At 40.8% G+C, this 7,475-nt stretch overlaps 1 long non-coding RNA gene across 1 annotated transcript; it reads left to right on the top strand.

The window, feature by feature from the left end:
• Positions 1-974: 974 nt before the first annotated feature.
• Positions 975-6,045, top strand: LOC140303991 (uncharacterized). The gene is made up of 4 exons (XR_011915226.1): positions 975-1,879; positions 2,154-2,387; positions 2,464-2,570; positions 3,507-6,045. It is a non-coding gene; the product is annotated as an uncharacterized lncRNA (long non-coding RNA).
• The last annotated feature ends 1,430 nt before the right edge of the window (positions 6,046-7,475 follow it).

The following is a 7,475-nucleotide window of genomic DNA, read 5'->3' as shown; positions in this document are numbered from 1 at the left end:
ACAGGCACGTTCAGTGGCCATTTGGATCGCGTTATCTCGGCGTCTTAATTCCATCGCAAGTAACCCGATCCGATTCGATTTCTTGTCAGATTAAGGTGTCTACATGAACTGAATAACTCAATCTTATTGTAATTTAGCCATTAGTCCGATCCGATGGCATACATGTAACCGCACTGAGTGCCTCCATCAGAATCAGATTTAGAAATACATGAATTCAACCGAGTAGAATATTCACCATTTGACAGCAAGGACTGGCTAAATTTGTAGCAGCGGCACCTAGCATTGACACTTCCTGCTTCCGACTCCAGTTGAAAACTGCTGTTACGGGCATTTGTTTTTATTTTATAAAACTCGATGGTAGTATAATTTCCATTACATTATTTCTATATTAATTTGGGTTTCTTAATTAATCTCTGAACATCTGTTGCAGGTGTTCTAACAATTTCTGCTACTTGTTGAGAACTGCTACTTTGTGTTCTTGCGCATGTGCCGAGCCGATTTTCCAAGTTTGATTGGCACGCTCATTATTTTTTGAAACCCTGGTTGCGGCTCGTCAGTCAACGCTGTGTTAATGGTGAGTAACATCCTCAAAATCCCGGTTATTTCCTCTTTTGGCCAAGTTAAAAAGTAAATTCAGCATGTAGATTGTACAATGACCGTTCTCTTGAAATTAAATATTAAATAATTGCATGGACCGTGTATCCTTGCCTCCATCTACTGTGTCGTATTATCAGTTATCCGTTTTCAATATGCAGAAGCACGGTGAGAAACACCCTCAAAACCCCCTCAAAACCCCCTTTCTTCGCACTTTTGGCTTATTTAAGATAGATGGCATGTAGCCTAGATTGTTCATTGGTTTTGCTCCTGAAGTTAAATTTGGAATAGTTGCATGTCACCAATTGTGTCGCAGGGACATGCACATGATTCTAGAGGGGCAGGGGCTCCCAGCGCTCGAACATACTGGCCAAATTTTTTTTCAGACATTGAACTTTCAAAAACAGTACAAAAATAAATTCTGAGAAAAATTTAAATGTGAAAATCAGTCCTTTCTCCCTTTACAACAGTAACCTTCTGGGGGCCATGTCCCTGTAGAAAAAAAACAGCCATACACAGACAGACAGCTGTCATATTAGATAATTCTTCATTCTTATTAACAAGCAGTTAGCTTAACCTGCACAAATGGGGCAAAAAGTTGTGTTAATTGCTTCATTGTTCAGCGAGAGATGATTGTGAAGTTTGCAGATTACACAGCTGTGATTGGACGCATGGCTAACATCTCATCAGTTTTCCATGAGGCAGCGGCATCTCTCAATCCACACACAATTTTTTTTCTTCTATATATATATAAGGATTTATTCATAACAGCACTGCTCCTTTTAGCAATGGAAGAAAAATGGGAAGAGGTTTCCAAATACCTTTCTGAGGGACTATACCCTTCTGGGTATGGTAAGTCACAAAGACTGAACCTCAGAAGGTAAGGGGAAAAATTCACGCTGAAGGGTGAGTATCTGAAAAGCATTCAAATGTAGCTATTGCGATACATTGATTCGTCTGTAATGATTTTAGTTTTTTAGCGAATTTTCACTTCAGAAAGTGAGCTCTTCATTGGAGAGAGAAGGGCCATCAAATTAAGGACCGATGCCAAGAAAATTCAAGGTTCACCAATGGGGGGGGGCATCCAATAAAGAAGGCAGGCAGTTTCCTCCAGATTTTACTGGAAAGGAATGAGCGTCGACATTGATGCCTGGGTATGTTCTCTGAAGTTTCTATTCTATTTTTGTCTTAACTTTTATGTCAATTGTTGAAGGTGCTGGAATTTGACAAGTGCCAGAGGGTTGGAAAACCTCTAGCAACCTCAGAGCCACTGCAGTGTATCAAGGTAAATTGGTAGACCTGCAGTGACATTGTTATTTAGTGTACTGTCATAAATGTGCCAAACCAATATTTCCCTAACTACTTTTTCTATGCATTTTTTGTATTATCTCCTACTTATATTATTGTTGAATACCTTGTCTTCCTAAAATGATCCATATTTTGTAGCCCGTCTTGTTTATATTGCTTGCTTGTATTTATTGTTCGGTTTGATTGTTCTACATGAATCTAGTGACTTTTCCTCAATCTGGCACTGAAAGTAATTTTGTTTTACTTCATAGGTGTCTGCTGTCTGGGAGCTTGTGGGAATAGACCTAACAGGACCTTTACCCAAAACTGGGGACGGGTTTCAGTATATTCTCACAGCCACAGACTACTTCTCTAAATGGGTTGAAGCATTTCCATTGCGGACCAAAACTGCAGCAGAAGTGGGACTCCATATTTGTTCTATTACCTATAGACATGGTTGTCCCAAAAGAATCCTTTCGAATCAGGGAAGGGAATTTGTTAATCAAGTATGTCCATGTACAATCCTGAACTTACAACTTTGTAGGGTTATGTTTGTTTTTTAAATAATTCCTGTTGTTTCAGCTCAACACAAACCTTTGTGAAATTCTGGGCATAGAGAGAAGTGTGACTGCGGCCTATCATCCACAAACAACTGGCCTGGATGAGACGACTAACCACAACATCAAATGGTAAGTTTATTTATCAGGTTTTTGTAAAGCTCAGAGCTTTTTCATGAATGTAAATGAGAAATTGTTCAACTGACTCACCTGTTTAAATACAGGTAAAAAAAAAAGGACACTGCACTGCATGTTGTATGCAGTGCATGATAGGTGTGATACATGTGGCACTAAATTGTTGGTTTATCTTGCTTCATTTCACATCTTAGAGCCCTTGCCAAGCTAGTGAATGAGAGGCAGGACAACTGGGATGTATTCTTGGAGGCAACATTGTTTTCTTTGAGATCCAAAGTCCAAACAGCAACAAAACATACGATTATGTTGATGTATAGAAGAGAGCCAGTTTTCCCCTCCCAGGTTCCTATTGACATTGACAAGTTAGTTTTTAGTTTTGTGCAAATTGATAGACAGACCTCTTTATGCAGTGGCTGACATTTTCGACAAAGGCTTTGTCATGTCATTTTTTGGCATTAAATATCCATGTTTGGATTCAAGTAACTGTCACGGACCACAGGACACAGATGCAGGGTCGATTTCAAGGCAAGAAGGTTTATTTGAAATAAACAAGTTGAGGATCTCCAAAACAGGGCAAAACAAAGGGCTATGAAAATTCTGAGGCACTCTCCTCAATAACAGGGAGCAGGGTGCAGCTATGAAACTTATCAAAAACCAAAAACTCTCTCCACTCTAGGAGGAAAACCGAAAAGGCTATTAAAGATTACAAATTAACTTTACAAGAAACAAAAACTCTCTCCTTCTAATGGAGGCTCTAAGAAACATTAACAATAAATCAAAGACGTAACGCTCCACTATCAGAGGTTCTATGAAACCTTAATGAAAATCAAAATCACTCCTTAAGGGAGGAACAAGACAGTCTATGACAAGACAAGCCATGAATCAAAGCATAAAACATGACGGTAACATTTTTTTTGTATTTTTTCATTTCAGCTTTCCACCATCATTTTACAAGATGCAAACAAGTGTGATGCGGTAGTCCAGGAACAACAAAAGGCAATGGAGATTGCAAATTCAAAGGGAGCAGACAACATTGCAAACAGCCAGGAATCTCAAAGGCAGGCTTATGCCAAACGAGTCCTGAAGAAACACAAAAACATCTCATACAATGTTGGTGATGAGGTCCTGCTTTATAACATGAGGAAACGGGGAAGGTAAGGTGGCAAAATGGAGCCTGATTCTTCTGGACCGTATGTAATTAGAAGCGTTAGTGGCAAGCTTGTTACGCTGTCAAATTCTCAAGGGACACTCCTAAAGAATAAGTACAGCATTAACCACTTGAAGCCATACCGAAGGAGCCAGACTGCCCTCTGTCAGGAATCAGAGGATTCCATTAATGATTTCTCGCAGCCCTCGACCACAGCAACAGACTGTGCCATGGCAGACATTTCTAGACCTTTTGTTATACAGTGCCATGCGGTCAGGCCTCCAGAAACAGGTAAAGTATCAAAAACAAAGCATTTAAAACCTGCATACATGCGCCTTACATGAAGTTCCTGCCTACCAATGTGTTGAAAAAAATATAAGACAAGTTTCTATGTCAATATAACTGTGCATGTCATTAAAGCCACAGCAGCTGCCATCTAAAGAGGACAACATAGAAGAGAGAGGTTGTAGTCAATAAACTTTGTGGGCCCTATTTTGAGGGTCTGAAGTACACGGCTGATGGTGCTCAGCGCACTGTCCATAGGGGTGTATCCAAGTCACTTTCACTATTCTGAGGGCATACAAACTGTCTTTGCCCCAGGTGTAAAGTCCAAAAGGGACATACTTACTCTCTGTATTAGTTATGGTTGTGTATAAGGCGTATCTTACAACATTCAAATCAGCGTGTCAGCTCTCATTCTCTTTAAGAACAGTGGCTCAAGTGCTTTAAATTGAGTGAAACTAGCAGCCCGCCAGGTATCTGCATGACCAACACGTCGACTCTCGACTGTCATAATAGGGCCCTGTGAGTTAAGTTTGATCGGTTGCTCATTTGTTCGGCCCACCTCTGTTCTTGTTGGCATGAGGATGGTGTTGCCCTGTTCAAACTGTAAAAGTATTTGTTACACAAACATAAAAAGACCAAGACATGTCTAAATAGCTTTAAACAAAAAAGAACGTTGTACTTTGCAGGATAGGAAAGAACAACACTAAACCTTTTCAGGAATCCGAGAATAAGCTTCTTTTCATGAGTTCTACACAATTTCGGATTTTGATATAAAATGAATTCCTTCACTCAAACCAAGTTAAAACTGCTTTGTCCTTCATATTTATCCAACACAGGGCAGGAGGGCCTGATGTCCACCAGGCTCGGGGCCTGCAGTCACCATATTCCGGGAGCTACTGTACCCCCAGAAGGTACCCATCCCGCCCCACCCCACTCAACCCAACCCCACCCCGGAGGACCTCTACAAAAACAAACAAACAACAACAAAAACAAACAAACAAACACATCACCCGGTCACACCAGTCGCAGCAGCCTGAGACCCACCATCACCCAGGCCCCCCCAGGCCTCCCCCAACAGGGGAATAGCATGGTCCGGTCACCCGGTACAGAGCCAGCAGCCACCACCCCATGGCCCCTAAGGGACCCCGCCCCATACTGCAAGACAGCCCCACCCGCAAGCCCCCAAAACTGCCCTCCAAGCCCGACACACAGTCCCCCCCAGCAATGACCAGCCCGATCCCCACGACCCGAGAGACCACCAGATGCCCGAAGCCACACAGCCCCCCCCCCAGCAACCCACCACCACCACTATGTGATCAAGCTAATCAGAGGGGACCAGAGAGAATAAAATTCAACCAATTGATGTTTTGAGGAGGCAGACATTGTTTCCATGCTAATATAGTCTAAAAGAACATTTCTAAACTGGTTAATACACAGATTGTTCTTCGCTTTCCAGTTCATTAGAATAGTTTTCTTTGCGATACATAACACTGTGAGGATCATGTGTGCTAAGCTAAATTCCACGTTGATGTTGTCTAAGTCACCCAGTATTCACAGTGTGGGGCGTGCTACACTTTAGCCATGTTGATAGGTCCACACAGACTTCAAGCCAGAACTTCTGGACAGGCGCACAAAACCACAAAGCGTGTGCATAATCATCAGGTGTGTTTTATCTGTGCAATGTGAGCAGATGTTTGCGTGTGTTAGACCCATCCTGAACATCGTTTGTCCTGTATAGTGTGTTCTATGAAGAATTTTGTATTGTATGAGCTGTAAATTAGGATTTCGAGTCATTCTGAAGGTGTTCAAACATATTTGTGGCCAGAAGCTATGACTAGAACTGATGGATAAATCTGCCTCCCATTTTGAGGATGGTAGAGACATTGTGTCATCTATCTTAGACAATAATTTATATATTTTTGATAGTAGTTTTGGGGTGCAGATGCTTAGAAATTCTGCTACCCTAATCGGGAGTTGTAAGTCTGGTTGGTGGAGGATATATTTCTTTGTTATTATAGACTTAAGTTGTTGATATTCTAGGAATTTATTTCTGCCTATCTCATGTTGTGATATGAGCTCATCAAATTAAATAAAATTTCCATTTTGGATTATATGTTCCAGATGTTTGATTCCTTTGATCTTCCACAGAGTAAAGTTTTGCAGGATGTCAGGATTGTTCCAGATGGCTGTAAGCTTACACGGGACAAGTGAAGACTTTGTCATTTTAAGAAATTCCCACCAGGCTGTCAGAGAGGTGCTGATGTTAATGCTTTTGAAACATTTGTGATTTTTTACGTTTTGACTAATAAGTGGCAGGTCAGAGATTTCCAGATTTATCACACAATGCTTGTTCTATATTTATCCATGGTTCATCTATTGGGCTAGGTTTAAACCATTTTGATATATACTGTAACCTATTGGCTAAGGAATAGTGCTGAAAATGAGGTAAATCTAATCCACCACAGTCCTTGGTCTTCTGTAGGGTTTTTAAACTAATACGTGGTGGTTTGTTTTTCCACAGAAATTTGGAGATGCATGAATCTAGTGACTTAAACCAAGTAGCAGATGGTTTTATGGGGATCATTGAGAACAAATAATTAACTTTTGGTAGTATCATCATTTTAATGGTTGTAACTCTCCCCATAAGTGATATAGCTAAGGACTTCCAACGAGAGAGATCGTCCTCTACTGTCTTTAATAATTGCACATAATTTAGCTTTGTTAGCTCTGAGAGCCTGGAGAAAATGTTTATGCCTAAATATCTAATATTTCCTGACTGTAAAGTGATCGCAGGTATATTCTGGACCCTACAGTTAATGGGCAGAACTGTGGTCTTAGACCAATTGATAGAGTAGTCAGAAAGTGCTGAGAATTTATTTATGAGTGTGATCGTGTGAGTGAGAGACGTCTGTGAGTTCTGAAGGAAAAGTAATACATCATCAGCATAAAGACTTATTTTATGCTCAATATTTTGGGGTTGGATGCCTTTAATATTTCTATCTTGTCTGATAGCAGCTGCTAAAGGTTCGATGAAAATAGCAAAAAGTGAGGGAGAAAGTGGGCAACCGTGTCTTGTACCTCTCTGCAGACTGAAGCTTGGAGAAGTTTGATAATTTGTCCTGACACTTGCATTTGGGGAGTCAGTTATTTTCTTCTGAGGAGATAAGAGGCTTTAATAATAATATCTTGCAAGAGAGAACAACACAGTACAGAATAAGGAGTTGCTCTGACCACTGAAGCAAAAACACACAGTTATATTGCCCTCTCATCACGTCATCTGTTTTTGGGTATAGTTGATTGTTCCTCTAACTTTCCTCCCCAACCATCAGTTGAGGTTACCCAGACACACTCGTAAATACCAGCCTAACCCTGTCCCCCCTAAAGTGCAGCTATCTCATTATAACAAGCCCACCATTGTAAAGAGGAATTTAAGAAAACAGGGCAGGGTGGTACCTTGCAGCTCGGTCATT

This window comes from Leuresthes tenuis, unplaced genomic scaffold (assembly GCF_036924035.1).
Source record: "Leuresthes tenuis unplaced genomic scaffold, fLeuTen1.0.hap1 SCAF_3, whole genome shotgun sequence".
NCBI classification, from domain to species: Eukaryota; Metazoa; Chordata; class Actinopteri; order Atheriniformes; family Atherinopsidae; genus Leuresthes; species Leuresthes tenuis.
The sequence above is the reverse complement of the archived record's forward strand: the minus strand, read 5'-3'. Positions and strand labels throughout refer to the sequence as shown.